Genomic DNA, 19,143 nt, shown 5'->3' with positions numbered 1-19,143 from the left:
CTTTACTCTGGATCAGAGACTACTTTGAGACCAACTGAAAGTTTGTACTGTCTCCAGCCTGAGATGTGTCTGAGATCCTGAGATAACACAACATTCCATACCCCAAGAAAGCAACAGGAACAATCCAGACATTCCCTACAAAATTCACAGAGCAAGGCCCTAACAAAATCGAAAGTCAGGGAGAAAACTGGAAGAATGAACAAACAACAACATAAAAGAATTCCACCATAAAAAACTATTTTTGACTCTAAAATATCACAGTGTAAAACTAGAATTCCTGGAATAGATGAAGAGTTTCTAAAAAGAGTTTAAAATGTTTTATAATGAGAATGGTCAAGAAAAAATTAGAAAAGAAATGATAGCAGTGGAGGAATGGGAAGAGAATTCCAATCTCGCACAAAATGGTCCACAACCTTGCCCATACAACAAACTCCTGAAAATTAGAATGGAAATAAATGACTTTATGAGATAAGAATAAATATTAAAATAGAATTTTAAAATTGATAAAAGACCAGAAGAAAATATAAGTTATTCCTTAATGAAAACAAATGACCTGAAAAAATTGATTGAAGAGAAGGAATTTAAGAGTCATTGGATTATCTGAAAACCATGATTAAAAAGAAAAGAACCTAGATAGCATATTTCAAGAAATCATAAAAGAAAATGCTCCAGATCTCTTAAAACCAAAGGGCAAAATAAAAATAGAACCCACCCATCACCTCCTACAAGAAAACCCACAGTGAAAACTTCTAGGAATATTATTGCCAAAATGCAGAGTTTCTAGGTCAAAGAAAATACTGAAAGCAAATAAAAAGAATTCAAGTATCAACGGGTCACAGTTAGGATCTCATACAGTTTAGCAACCACGACTTAAAGGAGCAGAGAACTTGGAATATGATATTACAGAAGGCAAAGGATATAGGCTTACCACCCAGAATAACTTACCCAGAAAAACTGAGTTATAATCCTACAGGAGAAAAAAATAAGATCTTTAATGAAAAAGAAGACTTCCAAGCATTCCTAATGAAAAGACTAGAGTTGCATAGAAACTTTTAAGTTAAAGCACAGAAACCAAGACAGACATAAAAAGGAAACATGAGTGAACAATCACAAGCTACTGAACCGGGATAAATGGTTTATATTCTAATATGGGGAGATGATACATGTGTGTCCTTAGAACACTCTCATCTTTACAGATCATGAAAGTAATCCAATTAGAAGACCTGGGAGTAGTTCTGCTATGTCTTGATGATCTTAAAAGAAGACTGGAAAGAAAGGGCAGGAGAAAGGAAGAGGAAGGATGGGGAAAATAGCTCACATAATCAGAATGTGAAAGTAGCTTTCTGTATAAAGGAGAAAAGGGTAGAAGGAGCAAGTGACACTTGAATCTCATTCTCATCTGGTCAAAGGATGGAATACTCACACACTTCGGTACAAAAATGCATTTTCACTCAGAAAGGAAACAGGAGGAAAACGGGAGAAGAGAGTTGAGTAAGGGTAAATAGAGAAGAAAGAGGGTAGATTAAGGAAATGAGATAGCTAAAGAGATATGAACTGATGCTAAGTGAAGTGAACAGAACCAAGAGAACATTGTACATAGCGGCAGTGAGCTTATGGAGTTAATCAATTCTGATGGACTTGGCCCTTTTGAACAGTGAAGTGATTCAGGTCATTTCCAATAGACTTGGGATGGAGAGAGGCATCTGCATCCAGAAAAAGGATTGTAGGGAATGGAATGTGAATCACAACATAGTATTTCACCTTTTTGTTATTTGCTTGCTTTTTGTTTTCTTTCTCATTTTTTTTCCTTTTTGATCTGATTTTTCTTGTACAGCATGGTAGATGTGGAAATATTTGTAGAAGAATTGTGCATGTTTGACCTATATTAGATAACTTGCTATCTAGGGGGAAGGGTAAGGGAAGAGAGGGAGACAAATTTGGAATACTAAGTTTTGAAAAAATGAATGTTGAAAACTATCTTTGTATATATTTTGGAAATAAAAAGCTATTTAAAAAAAAAAAAAAAAGGAAATGAGGCAACTAGATAGCTCAGTGGATACAGAGTTGAGCCTAGATTCAGGAAGACTTCAGTTAAAATCCAGCCTCAGATACTTACTAGCCATGTGATCTTATGCAAGTTATTTAACCTCTATTTGTCTTAAATCACTGGAAAAGGAAATGGTAAAACATTCTAGTATCTTTGTCAAGAAAATCCCATGGACATTATTGACATGCTATGGTCTATATAGAGTTGGATGTGACTGAATAACTAACTGAACAAGTTAAAAAGGGATTGGTCCTAAGCAAAATAAACTCTAAGGATATATAAAAATACTTATAGAAGCTTTTTGCAGTTGCAAAGAAATGGAAACTGAGTGTTCTTCAGTTAGGGAATGATTAAACCAGTAATGGTATGCAACTGTGATAAAATATTATTGGTAAGAAAAGCATGTAAGAAGAGGATGGCTTCAGAGAAACCTGGGCAGATTGTATGAACTGATGCAGAGTGAAATGAACAGGACTAGGAGAACAATTTATACAATGACAACAATATTATAAAGATAAACTTTGAAAGATTTAGGAACTCTGACCAGTGTTCAACCACAATGCCAGAGGAGTTATTACAAAACATGTTGCCCATTTCCTCATTCAAATGAGAGACTCAGAATGCAAATTGAGATATGTATTATTTTAAATACATGGCCAATGTGGAAATTTAATTTGCTTAACTATATATATTTATAATAGGAATCTTGCTTTTCTTTCTCATTTTGGGGTAGGGGTGAGAGGGAAGAAGTGGGAGTTAGAGAAAATATATTTTTTCTGATTGAACGAAGAAAAATTAATTTAACAAAAGAAAAAACTATGTTTATAATTTTATGTCATATTCTGGAAAGCAGTGTGTCACCACAGAGATAAAACAAGCAGAAAAAAATACAGTGTACACTTACTGTTCCACATATGCCATGTTGTTAGAATAAGGGTGGATTTGCAACTTTATATTTTTGTCTTGAGTTAAAAAAAACACTAATAGTTATGGTGCTAGATGGAAAATGAATGAACGAGCATTTATGAAATGTTTACTATGTACAAAATACTGTGCTAAATGTTGGGGGTACAAATAGAAAAGCAAGACAGTCCCTGAAGCTAATTAGTGGAGACAAGACTTACAGGAAGTCTCAACTGCAAGTCAGATTGAAAGGCCCTGTGATCCTTTTTAGTGACAAAAGAAATGGTAATGCTAAGTGTTAATCTCATGGTATGAGTTTCTGATGTCGAACCGCTTGATGGGGAGATGAACTTTGTTGATTAGTACTTTCTTTTTTGGGTTTTCAATAGCTGTGACTGTGAAGAATGCCAGGATTGTAGCAATTCAGAGGAAGTTGCCATGTCACATTTCTAAAAAGGTCATTTAACTGGACTTTGACTATTAGGATGTGACTGGTAATAGGACTGAGAGGTTGGGAGGGAGTGAGGACTGTTGTTCTCAGGGTCCTTGGACTCACCTGACTGTTGGTAGTTAGTAACTGTTAGTGGTAACCAGTAACATTACTGTTAGTAGCTAGTAATTAGTGACAGTTAGTAGTCAGCAGACTCCCTCTTCATAAGGATCGCTCCCCATGATGATGGCTGTAAGGGAAACTTGGATTTAAATCTGTAACCGTTGGCTTAGGTATACCAGAGTTGACAGAATGACCCTTGCAGATTGATACTCCTAGAGATTGTCTCAAATGGTCCCGAGTCTGGCTTAGTTAGCAGGTGAATGGATTGACTGGTTCCAGAAGCTCATACTTTTGTTAACCCTGTCAGAAAAAGCTGTTATGGGTGCTTCAAAGAGTTAGCCATTGGAAAGGAAAGTGAAGGTTGGGTTGCTATCTTGGTAGTTTCTGTTAACACCCATGAGGGGCCCTTTTTCCTTAGCTGACAGCTGAATGCCAGTGGCCTCATATTCAGGCTCACAGTTGCCAGCTAAAGCCCTGCCCAGCTGTTGTATTGACAAAAGCCTCTCATCAAACTGGACTGACTCTTCCAGTTGCTGTGGGGAGCAGGTTTGCCCTTTCTCAACGCCCTGAGCCATTTTTGGCCTCAGCCTCCCCCCACCCCCAGTCTGAAATCCAACTGTTGCTATTTTCTCACTTTTCCCCAGCACCTCCTGGAGCTTATGTCCACTGTGTCTCCTTTTAGATTACCTTCTGTTTCCACAATCACACTCCCTCTTCATAAAGCTTTCTTTCTCTTTGTCCTTAAGTGAAGGATTCTCACATTGCTCACTGGTCATCCAATTTTTTTCTCTGTGGGCAAAAGCAAGTGCAGGGGACAGCATTGGAAGGAGACTAGGAAACTGAAGGTTCTTGATCCCTTCATTCTCAGGGCAGAGGACCTTTAAAGTAGAACACTTTTTAAGTTTTTAAAAGGTTTAGATTCTGTTAAGAGTGACAGCAACATTTTTACTAATTCTTCTGGACAAGAAAAATATTTTTATAATGCAGTATGTGATTTTCAATTTGTTGTATCCTTCTGAGTTAAGTGACTGAAACATAAAAACAGAGTACTTGATGTGATATCATTTTTATGTAAGTCAGCCAGATGCACTGATGAGGTCACTGGATTTTTATTTAGAAATAAGTTGAAATGGATGTTTTATTATAAACATAGGTTTGGGTCCCTTCCTGTCATTATGAGCACAAGCAGAGATTAAAGTAGTAACATTTTTATCAGCTTTTAAACCAGATAAAACAATTCTATCAGTAAAAATGCTGAAAAATACCTTGCCACTTAACACAATTCCTTTTCCCTTTCCCAAACTCCACTTTAAATAGCCAACCCTGGCTTTTTGATTTTTCCCTGTTCTGTGCCTTATTATTGTCTGAACAATAGAAAAATGAATAAGAACCTATTACTATCTAGAGGAAAGATGTGGATGGGTAATCTGGATTAGCCATGGAGGTATGTGTCTAGTTTGAAGATCCCATAGAATTTAGATTGATTATAAGTCCATCTTAAGTGATTGAAAACATACCGAGTTGGGTTGGGGATGTGTGTGTGCTGGAGCCAGCTTTGAAACTATAAAAGCCGATTATTAAATTCTCAACATGAACATTTTCACCTTGGAAATCAGAAAACACTTCACATCTTGATTTATTACTTTGTTGATTCTCTAGACTTAAGAAAATAATGGGAAAATGTTAGTAATGTAAATTAAATTTAAAGTGTGTTGTGTCCACATTTTTTTTCCTGGAGAATAATTATTAAACATTTACCAACACATCACTGTCAGGTATGCCTAGATCAATCACTAAACCCTATTCTGCCTTCACTCCCAAGACTCGCTCTATAGTTTGGGAAACAAAAAAACTTCCTTGCATGTTCAACAAATCTCTAAAGAGTAGGGTCAATCTAGAACTGGCCTCCAAGGATAAGAATTATATGGGTCTTTAAGAAGTCTGTCTTTCATTTTGGGATAATTGCTTCATGGTTAGATATGAGGAACTTGCAAATAAATCTAATCAGGGATCAAGAAGAGCCAAGATTGAGATGATAGTTATTCTACATGGAGTCACAAAGACCTTCAAATTCTAGCTCTCAAATTTAGTAGCAGTGTGATTCCAGGCAAGTCAGTTAACTTAGGAGCCTCACTTTTCCAATATGTAAAAAAAGGAAAAATATTTGTACTATACTGCATGGGTTTTGAACTTAGGAGGAGACACACAGGGTGGGTAAGTGCGGGTGAATGAGTTATGATAATGTGTGTCATTGGAGGGGATTCCTGCATCTATGAGATCATAGTCATTTGAATGTTTGAATATCTACCTCATCTCTCATTGCTGATCAGATGAGATAAAGAACATATGCTCTGTAAATCTTAAAATGCTGTATAAATGTGGAGCCTGGTACAAGCTAAGGGATTAATTATAAGAAGCTAATCCCTATTCTTCCACTTCTGGAGTATCAAAGAGAACCAGAGACTTGTCAACTACCTTCCCTTCCCTTCTCTTTCAAATCATTTTCATCATACTCATGATAACAACTATGATTTATAGAATGTTTACTATGTGCCAGGTATTATCCTAAGCACTTTACAGTTATGATTCATTTGATCCTTTCAATCCAGATGCTGTCACTATCCCCATTTTACAGATGAGACAATTGAGACAAAGAGAAGTTAAGTGATCCAGCGTCATATACCTAGTATCTGAAGCTAGATACTGGATGGAGTCAGGTTTTCCTTTTCCACCTCCTTTTCCAAACATTTGTGAGCCTGATGATATCTTTCAAGTTGCTTCCTGTCTACATATTATTGGAAAAATTTTACAGATTGTGTGTGTATATATATATATATAAATATATATATATACACAATCTGTAAATATATATATATATACACACACAATCTGTAAAATATATATATATATATATATCTCCACTATGCATTTTTCCTTTGCCCTTTGGATCACCTGAAATCAGTTGTTCTGTAGTTGGTGTTCTATGGTATGCAGCCACCTAGGATCAGTAGATCCCTTCCACATCTCAACTTTCCCCATTGCAATTTTGACATATTGAGGATCTGTATAAGAAATTAGATGGGAAATTTGGGGGAATTTGGTGGAAGCCACAGAACACACAGATCCTGTGACTAAATACTTAACTAAAATTTCACAACAAGGTATTGTAAATGCTCAATTTTTTAAAAAGGAAGAAAAAATTCAAATTTCTTCCCTGGTACAAAGGGAGGGCCAAAACATTTTATGTGGATTTTTCAGATCACGGGAATGCTATGTTCTTAACCTCCACTTTGTTTGTTTGTTTGTTTTTTAATTAAAGTTTTTTATTTTCAAAACATATGCAAAGATGATTTTTCAACATTGACCCTGGACAAACTTGTGTTCCAATTTTTCTTCCCCCTCTTCCTCTACCCCTCTACTAGATGATTATTAATCTAATATATGTTAAACATGATAAAAATATGTTAAATTGAATATAGGCATATATATTTATACCATTATTTTGCTGTACAAGAAAAATCAGATCAAAAGGAAAAAGAATGAGAAAGAAAATAAAATCCAAGCAAACCACAACAAAAAGAGTGAAAATGCTGTGTTGTGATCCACACTCATTTCCCACAGTCCTCTCTCTGGGTCAGCTCTCTTTATCACAAGATCATTGGAACTGGACTGAATCATCTCATTGTTGAAAAGAGTCACATCCATCAGAATTGTCATAATATAATCTTGCTGTTGCTGTGTATAATGATCTCCTGGTTCTACTCATTTCACTCAGCATCAGTTCATGCAAGTCTCTCCAAGCCTGTCTGTATTCATCCTTTGGTCATTTCTTACAGAACAATAATATTTCATAACATCCATATACCATAACTTATTCAGTCATTCTTCAACTGATGGGGATCCATTCAGTTTTCAGTTTCTGGCTACTACAAACAGGGCTGCCACAAACATTTTGGCACATACAGGTCCCTTTCCTTCCTTTAAGATTTCTTTGGGATACAAATCCAATAGAAACACTGCTGAGTCAAAGGGTATGCACAGTTTGATAACTTTTTGAGCATAGTTCAAATTGCTCTCCAGAATGCTAACCTCCACTTTGTGGAAGGGATAACTGTACATTGGTGTTTGAATAATATAGTGCATAAAGGTATTTTAAGGCAGCTTGGTGGTACATTGTAGAGACACTGGACTTGGAAACATAAACACATCTTCCTGAGTCCAAATTTGGTTTTAAGATGCTCACTAGCTATATGATCCTGGGCGAGTCAACTTTTCCCTGTTTGATCACTTCCTCATTTGTAAAAATGATCTGGAGAGGGAAATGGCAAACCACTCCAGTATTTTTGCTAAGAAAACTTCAAATGGGATCATGAAGAATTTGACATAATAGAATAAGAAAATATTGGTATTTAAATGATGTTTTGTGTTGGAAAGCAGGGACCAGACAAGATAAAATCCATTCAATAAAGGAGTAAGCATGAAGGCAGAGCTGACCAGGCTGAGGATTGGGAAGGTAAGGAGTTTTGATTGATTTTTCACCTTGGTGCTCCTTTTATCATCCCCACCTTTTACTAAAGACCATGCCTCCTGGGACTGAACTCTTTTAGTTGTTGAACTCCTGCTCTGGAGCCATGTTGTGCTGATTGTTGAGGGCCCAACATGCATCTCTGTGGGCACAGCCAAACTTTTCTTTATATCTCTCTGCAGATGCCAAGCCCAAAAGCCAGATTTAGCTCCAGAAACATTATCAAACCAATCTTTCCCTTAGTACTGAGATAGGTTATGTTAGCCCATCCCAGGGTTATGTTCGCTCTCCAAACTAAATACCAATCCCTGGACAATTTTCTCTTGTATGTGTTAAATCCCTCTCTGAGAACCCTCCAAAATTCAATCCATTCTTTAAAAAAAAAGTTTTATTGACAGCTTTGTTTTAATTACATTTTTAATGACATTTCCAGAGATACTGCTTTCTATTCTCAACTCCATTACTGAACCTCTTATAACAGTAACAACAACAATAACAAAAAACAGTTAAGCAAAAATGAATGGCAGATTGCATGTACTAGTGAATATGGAAGGGGGAGATAGCTGTTCTCTGCATGTTCAGTTTGCAGTCAAGTGACATAATAGTTTTCACATACACTGTTAAGATAAACAAACAATAGCACATTTCTACTATTGATTATATTGAACCTAAGCAAATTTATTATAATTATCTATCTCATTAAATTTGTTCTTGTTCTTTTCAACTCATCATTCTAGCAGGTCGTGATATTTTTACACTAATTTTGTCATTCAGTATAACAGCTCTTATTCACAGCTTTACATTATTTGGTTGGTTGGTGTCCTTAGAAAGAACCAATATGACATCACAATGTTAGAGTCCAGTTAGTGTGTTCAGTTATGGCTGATCAAACTAATATGAGCTTGGATATTATACTACAGACTGGACACAAAAGAACATTTGGAGTAGATTCTCTAACTTTGCACATTTCAAGTTTTTTCTGAACCTAATTAAAATTTGTGTTATTTACAAACTTGATAAGCACTTATAGCACTTATGTTTGTATTTGTATATACATATTTGCCTGCATATATACACATTTGCTTATGGATATATATATATATATATATATATATATATATATATATATAAAACCTTTTACCAAGTTGGTGATAAAGATGGTAGGATTCACCCATAAATGAGTACTTTTCTCATTTCATGAGGGGCTTTGCTAATTGTCCAAAGGCCAACACTATGACCCATGATTTCAAATGAAATACATGCAAATTACTTTACAAACCTTCAACTGCTACATGTTAGCTATTATTATTATTATTATTATTATTATTATTATTCAAGGCAACATAGTATAAGAGATAGAAGGCTAGGCTTGGAGTGAGGAAGATCTAGGTGCAAGTCCTGTTTTAATATATGCTAGCTGCCTAGCCAAGAGAAAATCACTGCCCCAAAATCCCAAACAATAGTCTATGGAAGTATGTTAGAGACAAACTGTCTATTTGCATTGATGGAGAGAATTTCCACCTTGGGAGTTCTGTACATGGTCTAAATCACAAGTCTGTACTCACTAGTAATAACAACAAAAATAATTATATTTTTATTTACCAGTCTATTAATCCTGGTAGGAAAAGGAAATAAAACTAATTGGCAGGATTTTTTTTTCATAGAAGTCATGTTGCTTTTTTATCATAGATCATTTTTCTAGATATTAAAATACCATCTGTTTAATACACAGTGCTGGACTGGTTTGGGGATGATCAACATAACATTTATTGATATATAAACATCATAATCAGGATAGGAAGATAAAGGCTTTGCCACAGGGCATAATATTTTGAAGATACTGAAAACATTTTTAGGACTGCAGCAGTGTAGATACAACAGAGCTTCTATATTGCCAAGAAAATCTTTCTAGTAATTTCTTGGGAATCTCCTCATATCTATTCTTCTACTTCTCAAAAGCTTTTAATATTATTCCCCATCCTCTCCTCCTTTGCTATGATTTCTAATGAATAAGTGGCCATTCTCTTCACTTAGGCTAATCCTTCTGTATATGCCCTTGATCTCATCTCCTGCTGTCTCCCCTGATGGCTTGCTCCCATAATCATACCTCATTTCTAATTTTCAATCTCTTTCTAGTAGCTTCATTTTGGCTGTCTACAAACATGCCCAAATCTCCCTTATTAAAAACAACAAAAATCAAAACAGAAAAAAAAATTGGCACCTCCATACCTTCAAACTATCTTATGTATTTCTCCTCTCTTTCCTAGCAAAACTAGTAGAAAATAATGGTGATGTTTATATTTATAAATTTATAGAGTACTTTAAAATATCAAAACTCATGTTATTTCATTTGAGCGTCACAAAAATTTTGTGGGTGGGGTGTTATCTTCATTTTAGAGATGAGGAAACTGAGAGAGAAGTACACACTCCATGTCACACAGGGTTATTGTCTGGAGCAGAATTTGAACTTAGGTCTTCTGACTCCAAGAATAAGACTTTTATTCCTTACATTATGTAGAAAAACTTTCTATACTGATCACTACTCAGCTAAAATTGTTTTTTCCCCAAATTTGGTGATGAACTCCTAATTGCCAAAACCCAGTGGTCAAGGTTTCAAGCCAAGCCTCATCTTGGCTTTTCTGCAACATCTGATGCTATGAGCTATCTTTCCTTTTTAGATATTTACCCCTCTATGGGTTTTCTTGATATTTGTCTCACCTACTTCTCCCACACATACTCAGTCTCCTTCTCAATTCCTTTGCTGGATCATTGTCCAAGTCATCCCCATTTTGAGCATATTAGACAGCTTTATCCTGAATCTGTCTTCTCTTTTGATGATCTCATTAGCTCCCATGGACTCATAGTCTCCCACATCTGTTTATCTACCCCTAATTCTGTCCAGATTAGCTTCCCTTTCCCACCTTCACTCTTCTTCCTAGTTTCCCTATCTACTGGGGGCACCACCATTCATAGAAGATCCAAACCACAAATTTATCTTCAATTTTTTCTTCTTTCTCATTTCCCATATCTAGCCAATGACCAAATCCTGCCAATTTCCCTCCATGACACTTTATTGAAGAAAAAAATGTAAATTCTAAGCCTTGCATTTTAGGCAAACGTTTACTAGAAGTAATTTTTATTAATGTAACATTATTCTAAATTCAAGCATTGTTCTGTTTGGAGAGAAATATCCAAACTGACAGACTTCCCTCCTGTCCTGTCTTGTCTAAACATAAGACATTTTGAAGTAACATTTATGGGAATGTTGAACAAGAGAAATGTCACAATACAAAACACAGATTGGGGTTAATATTCTACTGTCTTAGTAATGCAAGAGTCACTTAATCTTTCCAGAATTAATCACATAGTGCTTTTCATCCCTTTTTAAAAAATAAGATCTCCCTCAAAGTAAGTCAGTAGCTCTTTTTCCCTCAGACCAAGACCCTAATCTCTTTAGAATAAGGATAGGAGATATTATTTAGGTAGGTCATTTTTCTTAATCTTGCCAGGGAATTAGACTCCTGATTCTCCATAGAAAATTCTTCACCCCGAAAATTTACTCCCCCAACCCCGAATTTCTTCCAACTCTGTGAATATCTCCCTCTGATTGGCTGGTTCCTTCCAGGATCTTTGTTTTAAGGAAGATTCCTAGTCTTCCCTAGGCTGCATCCCTGACTTCCAAGACTTTCCCTCTATTATGCCCCCTCACTTGATACCTTCATATTTCCCTACCCCCATTTTCAGTTTCCTTTTATGTGTATAATGTGAGAGTTCTTTGAAGTCAGGGACTGTCCTTTCTGTTTGTTCTTGTATTTCCATCATTTAGCATAGTGCCTGGCACATTGAATAGGCTTCATAAATGCATGCATGTTGATGTGGGAAGTCAAAGATTTTAAAAAGATGAGGTATTTCTCATTCTAAATTTGATGACCATTTTTAATTCAATATAAGTCCTTAATTTGTATCTGTTTTCCTATAAGGAAGAGATTAAATCTAAAAGAAACTGGGAAAGTTTTGAAAAGAACTTTAACTTGGAAAAAAATTATTTCTTAATATTTTCAATTGAACTAAAAAGGAGGGTTCTTAACATGTTTCCACAATCTCCTGTATCTGTCCTTTTCTCTTTACTTCTCTTTTAGGTCCTTATCATCTCTCAGATGGACTATTGCTCTATCACCCAACTTCCATTAACTGCCTCTAGCCTCTATTTTTTCTAATCAATTGTCAACACAGCTGCCAGATTGATATTCCTAAATTTGCCATACCTTCCCCCTCCTATCTCCACACCTTAGTGGTTGTTTCTAATCTTTCAAACCAAATGTAAAATCCTCTGTTTGACCACCTCCCACTTAAGGCAATGCCTGTGCCCTTTCTTACTCTCAGAACTTGCTTTTATTTACTGTCTCTCTATTCTCTCTCTCTCTATATATAAAATCTGTGTAAATGATGTTTCCCCCCATAGAGGTAAGCTCTTTTCTGGCAGTCTCTCTTTGGGGTTTTTTTTTTTTTTTTAAGCAAACAAGGTTAAGTGACTTGTTAAGCTACTTGTCTAAGTAGCTAATAAATGTCTGAGTCTGCATTTGAACTCACAAAAAGATTCATTTTCCTGAATTCAAGCCCAGTGCATTATCCATTGTGCCCCTTTGCTAGCTGCCTTAGTTTTTGTCTTTATAAGCACAGTGTCTAGTGTGGTACCTGGCACATAGAAGATGCTTTATAAACATTTTCTGAATGAGTGAACTCCTATTCTAATACTTTCTAGCTTTGTGATCTTGGGCAAGTCATATATATATATATATATATATATATATATATATATATATATATATATATATAAATTTCTTCTGTCCTTCATTTGCTAGCTAAAATGCAAATAGTCCTTACTTCATAAGCCTGTTGTATGCATCAAATGAGATCATATAAATTACTTATAAAGTGACCTAGTATATGAGTGTATATGTGAGTATAAACTTACTATATAATCTTTTATTGCTCTTTCAGGTTTTTTCAGCTATTACATGCTAATTTAAGTTTATTAAGTCACTCTTTTTAAAAATTTTTCCTTGGTTGTGGGCTACCCCTGTATTTTATACATTAAAAAAAATAAAGTCTGAACTCTTCAGAGAGCTCTTTATGTAGCCAGATTTTTTTTTTTTTACCTTTTTCCTTTCTTATTGGAATTACTGATTTTTGTAGCATTATAATTGCATGTTCAGATTCTCCCATACATCTTCCTTCAATAGAAGGACCCTGATGAATAGGTAGATACATTCCTGTCTCCATCAGCCTTAAATGGAATTTTTAATTGAGCAACACTATTCACTTCTTTGGGGCTACAAAATTAATTTAGATTTTCCCTTTGGAACAGAAACTCCCCCGACTGAAAATCCATGATCTAGAGGGGACGTTATAGACACAGACACAGAGTTTTACTTTTTTCCATATTTTTTCTTTAGTTTTCAGTGGGGCCTGTGCAAAAGGCACTTGCTCAAAGGCTGGTTTGTTTTTGCTTGTTCCCTCCAGAGTTCAAGTGTATAACTCCTGCTGACTATAGGACATTTCCAGCTGGACATGCTGCTTCTACCTCAAACGCAGCATGACTAAAACCAAATTCCTTGGATTCCCTCCAAAACTCTTCTCCCTGCCCCATCTTGGCTGGAGTCACTGCCATACCATCTGTCCCCAGAGTCTCACTGTCATCTTGGAGTCATCCACATCCTAGAGTTAGATATGAAAGATAAACTTAGAGATTCTCTAATCCAACCTCTTTCTTTAGGAGGAAACTGAGGAAGATAAAGAGACTGATCAAGCTGATGCTCAGTGGCAGAGCTGAGATTTGAACCCAGGCTCTGTGAGTCCCAGTTGAGCAGTGTCTCCATGGCACCACCCACTAATTTAGTTCACTAAATATAGTTCTGGATCGGGAGTTAGGAAAAGAAAGTGACCCCTGCACAAATCTATTTCATTGTCCTCATTCGGGTTCCTAGGTTTCAGTTCGGTTAAAGGGGGTAGAGGGAGGGAATAGTCTCTCTCTAGATCATCTCTAAGCTTCCTTCCAGCTCTCAAATTCTGTTCTGTTCTCTATTTTCCTATCTTCAGGGTGTGTGAAATTTCAATTCCTGTTTCTTTTCTTACCCCCAGAGCTTGCCCTCACTCCTCGCCAGTCTATAGGACAAAACTCAATACTCATTGTAAGTATTCGGCATGTGTTCTTAACTGATTGATGGGAATGCTTGCCTGCTTGCCAGCCTATGAGGATCTGAAATGAAATGTCTTAGGTTCCCTGCTTGTCTTTCTGAGGTGCTGCTCTGTTGTTTTAGTTCAGGTTTCAGACATTCATTCATTTAGTAATACTTATAATACTGATGAATGGCATAAAGCTAGGAATGAACGACAGAATCATTGTTCATGATAACTTCAATGGGTTAGAATATTTTTAAAAAGCCATATAAAATGAACTTTAGCCTTCTCAGAATAATTTTAAATATGCATAAAATAAAACACAGAGGGTTATAAAAGAAAGCAATTATATTGAAATACAGTTATAAAAATAATAAAAGTTCAAAGTTCACAGGATCCCTGCAGTTAAACCATGGTTCTTTGGGGTTTTTGGAGAGTTATGTAACCCAGGTTAATGATTTGAATCTTGAGTCTTTTAACTCCCAAGAGCAATCCTGCTGGGGGGCACTGAGAGATTAAATGACTTTCCCATGCTCACATAGCTAACATCTTTCTGACCCCAAGGCCAGCCCTCCAGTCATTCTACACAACACTTCCTTTCACCTGATTTAAATTTAAGGAAATACTTAAAGAATCTGTGATTTTCAAAGTGTGGTCATTGATACAGTTGCAATCCTCCTATAATTCAGTGGACGATTTTGGGCTGAAAAATTGTCATCCTGTAGGCAATCTTCATAGGGAATTCCACCAAATTAGTTTAGCTGCTCCTTGGACAATATACAACCAACCTTTCTCTCAAATAGCTGATTCCACCTCTAGGTAGGGCTTATGCTCCACTGATTCAGTAAAGTTTTTGCTTTTCCTACAGGAAAATTGGCATAAAGAATGGGAGGGGTTTTCAGGATAAATCAGTGAAATATATGGGAATAGAAGCCAATAGTTTTGTTATCTTATGGTTTATGTTACTCTGAACACCCCTTCCTCTGAAGAGTCCACCTAATGTCTCCCTATTTTGTGAATAAGTCATGCAGTGGTTTGTATTACCCACTAAGAGTTGTTATCATATAGCACTGATCTGATGGTGTGTATAATAAGGTTCCTTATTTTATTCAACAGTGATATTCTGAAGAAATTATTAATAAATTAAGTAATTTAAATTGTATTGGGGGATTTACCCCAATGATGAAGCACCTTAAAATGAATTCGTTTATTATTTATTTATTTTTATTTCTTAATGCATTTTGAGGACCTGAAGTATTTTACAAAACTTGTCCCAATCTCTCTTTCTTCATCCACAAACAAACCCTTCCTTGTCAAAGAGAAATATAGTTTATCAAAATCCACACAACAGCTGAGCTGGACAGTTCGTGAAACATTTGGTAGCCATTGTGTGTGTGATCTCTCCATTGGGACTAATATTTGTCATTGTCTTTCATCTTAATTCTGCAGCTTTTAGTTACTTTCCTAAATGATATACAGTCATTATGGGCATTTTCCCCATTTCTGTACACTAAACTTTGTATCAGTTCATACAGATCAGATTAGGTGAAGCAATTATTTACTAATTTTTTTTTAATATAAAGCTAGATTTTACTTAACACAGTATCCTACACATAAATTGGCCCTCTATAAATAAGTGCTAAATGATAAAACACATATGTGTATTGTGTGTATATATATATATATATATATATATATATATATATGTGTGTATATATAATGTTATATATCTCAACCTAACAAATCAGGAGACTCCCTTGTTTATTCCAATTAAACACATATTCAAAAAAGTGAAGGTATAATATATATATATATATATATATATATCTCCAAATTCTATTATAATTAACTTCAAGGATGATCCATATTTATTCTTTTATAAATATAAGGAACTCAGAGTGAGGAAACCTTTGACATTGCAGATCTGGAACTGCCTTAAAAGAGTTGCCTTGGAGACAGAGAGGTATCAGAAGCAGAACCTAATTTTTTCTGGCTCAGAGCCCTGACTGCTGTCCACTATATCGCGCCACCTGCCATCCTCAAGGATATGTCCCCATATTTCTATTATACTAAAATTTTATTTTATTAAGTATATTAACAAAAAAATCATAGGTCCATGAGACATGCATTTCAACTGAATTTATTACAAGAGAAATGAACATGCATGTGAAATTCTGAGCAACAAATATTACTTGAAATAAATGGCCCATCAATTGAGAATTGGAATGTACATATTTGTTGTTGAGTTGTTTTTCAGTCTTGTCCTACTCTTCGTGACCCCATTTGTAGTTTTCTTGGCAAAGATATTAGAGTGGTTTGCCATTTCCTTTTCCAGCTCATTTTACAGGTGAGGAAACTGAAGCAGTCAGAATTAGATGACATCCCCAAGTTCACACAGCTAGTAAGTATCTGAGGTTAGATCTGAACTCAGGTCTTCCAGATTCGAAGTTTGGCACTCAGACAATTTATCCACTATGCCATCTAGTTTCCCATTTATTTACACTATATATATATATATATATATATATATATATATATATATATATACACATATATATATATAATATACACTCACATCCACACCCAAATGTGTATATATTATATATATATATATATATATATATATATATATGCATGATATATATTTTTTATTTTTAAAGTTTTTTCTTTATATAAATACTAAGAAATAGTTACTAAATGCCACCAGGTGGCAGGCTAGGTCAAGGATAACAATTTCATTTACTTGGTATTAGCAGCTTCTGGGTTCCAATCTTGAGCTACTTGTTCATCAGCAACTGAATATGCTCAGACCATCCTAATACCTAGTTGTCTTGCATCAGATTAATTTCTAAAGACTAGGGGCAAGTAGGTAGTGTAGTGGCTGAGCACTAGCCTTAAACTCAGGAGGGATCTCACACACTTGACAGTTAGTAGCTGTGTGACCCTGGGCAAGTCCCTTAACCATGATTGTTTAAAATTATATATATATATATAATCTCAAAAGACTAGAGGCAAAAATATGCTTATTAATATTATTCACAATTAATTTTGGTTTTTGATCCATTTTCATCAGTTTTTTTTATCTCTACCAACTTTATTTGACCCTGAAATGTCTGTTCACATATAAATATTATATGCTATAGGTTAAAAAACACTAAAATGAAAATAAAATAATTCACAGTCACATCTAGTAAGGACTCTCTTTTCTATTCTCTCCATTTTCAAATCTAATGGGGAAAAGAGGAAACCATATTGCTACCATCTTAATCTAGAATAGTCACTATTTAGAATGTCTGAATGATGCCCATGTGAGGATTCTGCTACCTAAATATTAAAATTGAAAATGAGCAGAGACTAACTAGTGAAGCTAAAAATAGCAAATTGATATTGAGAGAAAAAGAAGGCTCAAGAAAGGTATGGGGCTTTTGCTTGGGGGTGGATGGGACAGTGACAAAAGACAAAAGAGTTGCTTGATTTTATATTTGTTTTATCTTCACAGGAAAATTATCTTTTCACTAGAAATGACAGAACAAAAATGATTAATGAAATTGAGAACCAAGATAATTAAGGAGATAATAAGAAAGCATCTAAATTGGAGAGAACTGGCAGATATGAAACTTTATCTACTGTGAGTGATAATTTAAAATTAATGGACAAAAAGAGAGCTACCACAGAATTGGAGAAGGGCAAATGTTTGAATTTTCAAAAATGGGAAGTCATGGAATCTGCAAATCAGAAGCCATTAAATTTGACTTCAATTCCTGGGAAAATTCAAGAATAGATTATTAATTAAAGAGAAGGTGGGTACACGTCTAGAAAGGGAAGTAGGGATTACAAAGAGCTACCTTCATCAAGAACAGATCATGCCAGATGTATCTCATTGTCATTTTTAACAAGGCTACCAAACTGTTAAGGGGAATACTATGGATAATATGGTTTAGTTGGAATTTAGGAAAAAAATTTTTGAAATATCCTATATTGTCCTTGTGGAGAAGACAGAAATATGATTTAGACAATAATACAATCATATGGAATCAGTCCTGGATGACTGGCTGGACTCAAAGAGTATTTTTTAAAATATCTCTATTTATCTAGCTATTCATTTATTCATGAAAGCATTTTTCCTTCTATTGCCCTTCCCTTTAATTGAATAACCCCCCCTCCAAAAAAAAAACCCAACCCTCAAAAGAAACTCAAATAGTCCAACAAAGTAAATTCCCACATTGGCCATATCAAAAAAAAAAAACAAAAAAAACCAACCCAAAACTATCTCATTCAAGATTTTTGAATCTATCACATCTCTGGCAGGAAGTAGGTGTAATTAACCTTTGGTTCTCCAAACTTGTGGTTTATTACTGCATTAATTCTGAGTTCTTAACTCCTTTAAAGTTGCTTTTCTCTATAATGTCATTGTCATTATATAAACTGTACTTTTATTTAAGTTCTCTTTGCTCTGAATCTGTTCAGAGGTCCTCCCAATTTCCTTTGAAATTTTTCATTTTGTTGTTTCTTTGAGTACAATAATATTCCATTATGTTCATATAATAGTTTGTTTACCCATCCCCTACAAAGTAGTTACCTTCTTAGTTTCCATTTTTTTGTTATTACAAAAAAAGCCTTGCTACAACAAAAAGATTTTTGTGTAAATTTTGTGCCTAAGCAGCTAAGTGGGGAAGTGGATAGAGCAATGGGTCTTAGACAATTACTAATTGCGTGATGCTGGGTATGTCACTTATCCTGTACTTCAGTTTCCTCGAATATAAAATGAGTATACTAATAGAAACTATTTCACAACGTTTTTGTGAAGAATAAATGAAGTGATACTTGTAAAAATGCTCAGTGCCTGGCATATTGTTTAAGGGTTTCAGCTATATCTGACTCTGTGATCCTATTTGGGATTTTTTTGGCAAAGTGGTTTGCCATTTCCTTCTCCAA

General features: G+C 35.1%; 1 long non-coding RNA gene across 2 annotated transcripts in view; it reads left to right on the top strand.

Annotated features, from left to right (window-relative positions):
• LOC116421508 overlaps window positions 1–18,807 on the top strand; it is a 34,171-nt gene extending 15,364 nt beyond the window's left edge. For both annotated transcript variants that reach the window (XR_004231888.1, XR_004231887.1), the window contains exons 3-5: window positions 7,941–8,016; window positions 14,170–14,219; window positions 17,708–18,807. This is a non-coding gene — a long non-coding RNA (uncharacterized LOC116421508). The remainder of the gene's footprint in view (window positions 1–7,940; window positions 8,017–14,169; window positions 14,220–17,707) is intronic.
• The last annotated feature ends 336 nt before the right edge of the window (window positions 18,808–19,143 follow it).

Source organism: Sarcophilus harrisii, chromosome 2, assembly GCF_902635505.1.
Source record: "Sarcophilus harrisii chromosome 2, mSarHar1.11, whole genome shotgun sequence".
Classification (NCBI taxonomy): Eukaryota; Metazoa; Chordata; class Mammalia; order Dasyuromorphia; family Dasyuridae; genus Sarcophilus; species Sarcophilus harrisii.
The sequence above is the reverse complement of the archived record's forward strand: the minus strand, read 5'-3'. Positions and strand labels throughout refer to the sequence as shown.